This window comes from Protopterus annectens, chromosome 8.part0 (genome assembly GCF_019279795.1).
Source record: "Protopterus annectens isolate FY-2018-M chromosome 8.part0, PAN1.0, whole genome shotgun sequence".
Taxonomy (NCBI): domain Eukaryota; kingdom Metazoa; phylum Chordata; order Ceratodontiformes; family Protopteridae; genus Protopterus; species Protopterus annectens.
In genome coordinates, this window is record NC_056741.1 from 1,408,631,244 (window position 1) to 1,408,633,524 (window position 2,281).

Consider the following 2,281-nt stretch of genomic DNA (forward strand, 5'->3'; position numbering starts at 1 on the left):
ATACCTTGACTGATTTGTATCCCCAACTTTTAACATGCCACAGGAACAGTAATTCACTGGACATGGTAAAACTCGCTTCTTGCATGGCTGGAAATCCAAAATGTGTAACGAAGGTACAGTTCTACTCTTCAGCAAAAGAGTAGAACTAGGACAGTGAAATTCTAGTTCATAGATTAGTACTAGGCAAACTGTCCTTGTGGCCCATTATTAGCCTAGCCAATTACCCTATGTGGGGATCAAACCCTGCACCTTTTATCTGCAAAGTAAATACCTTTACCATTATGCCAACTTGCAAGAACAGTTTACAAAGTGCAGTAATTCATTATGTTTGAGCCCCACTCTTGCTGACGCAAGGTGTGTAGATTGGAATGGCTTTGATCGATGGTCCATTAAGTCACAGAATTGGCATGCCTTGAAAGAAACCAGTAAAGAACACTGGCTACTCTCGACGCTCTCCTTCCAAAAGCAGTATCAAATCGTCCACAGCAGCAGTCCAATACACTTAACAGTGGTAATCCAACAGTTTAAGTGCTTTCACGTACTACACAGCAAGCTTCCTCAACACTGAAAAATGAGCCTACTAACTTTTATATGTTTTGGTGCCAAAACCAAACTGTTACAATATGTCAAGATAACTTCAATATTTACTTCTCATTGTCTACCATAAAGAATATGTATGCATAAGCATAAAATGGAATTAAACATCCAAAAATGACAACTTTCTAAATTCTTAATTGACCTATATACATTGACTGTACCTGATTGAGTATTATTGAAAAAATCAACAAATGTATAAAACACAATGCATGTAAAATGTCTAATTTGAATGAGTATGTGATAAGAGATCACAAGTCTAACTTACGATAACTGTGTGTTAATATAATCAGACCCCATTAAAAAAAAACTATAATTGGACCCCATTAAAAAAAAACTATAAATATTAACCTTAATATAGCTAATGGTTTAGTATTCTTCGGTCCTGGTGGGTTAGAATCCAAACCTACTTGCTGCCAGTATTCTTTATAGGACAGTAATCCTTAATCTCCCTTGATGTCTACTGAAACGCTATATACTATGGCAAAATTGAAAGTCTGTCCACACTTTTTGATGTCTATACGATGCATTTATTTCATCTTTGATTTTAATACTGTATAAATGTGCACATATTTGCTTTTTAAATTTCCTTTCAGTTTTTTCTATGTAAAAACTAGGGCATATGCGTTTAGCCAAATATAATCATTTTGGTGTTCCCTGTTAACTTGTTCTATTTACATTTTCTAACTATTGTTACATTGATTACAATTTCCACATTTTTAGTGTTAGACCCTATATTCAAATTGCTTCTTTCTAAGTAGTTAATATTACATCCCATCTTAAATTGTGATGCAGTCCCTAATATTCTCACTAATTGTGCATCAATTGTAATGTTCCAGCTTTCTGTCATGATCTTCTTTACCCACACATGGTCCCTACTCAAGCACACAATCAACTAAGGTGTGCCGAGTTTTCTTTCACCCCAACTTCATTGTAAGATCCCAACAGAGGTTTGTATTCTTCCCCATTCTTTGATAACTGCTTGACTAACTCTAGTCATCATTTTAGCATCATACCCTCTCCTTGAATAAAGCCGTAATAAATGCTACTTCCTCTAACATGTCTTCATATGCAGAAGTCCTCCTTGTAGCACGAATCTGCCCTTTGTAAATTGGTGAATTTGCTTCTGGAATGATTACTGGCAAATTCTAAGTAGCTGTTAGAATGTGTGTTTTTTTTTTTTTTTTTTCTGTAAATTCTTTATTTCAATCCTGTTCCTGGTACATCATATTCATTCCTAGATGAAGTAAATTTCAGGTTACTACTATGGTTTAAATACTCTAAAAAATTGATCCAGTGTGGTACTACTATTACATAAGATGTAAATATCGTCTAGGTATCGTGAATAGTATTTGATATATTTCATATATACACTACTAGTCTCCTCCCAGTCCAGCATAACCAGATTGGTGTATATGGGAGCACAAGTTGCTCCCATAGCTACACCCCTGGTTTGCCTGAAAAGTTCACCTTCAAATTGGATGCAATTTATGTTCTAATACCAAAGACATCCTATCCAATAAACAAGCTGTCCCAATCTAAATCCGCATGTTTGTGTATACTGTTGGCAAATGCCTCTAGTCCTTCAATTTTGGGGATGCACGAAAATAAATCTATGGTGACAAACCTGTCCTCACTCCAAGATGGGGTGGGATCATTTTTCAAAAATTCCCATGAGTCTTTGACC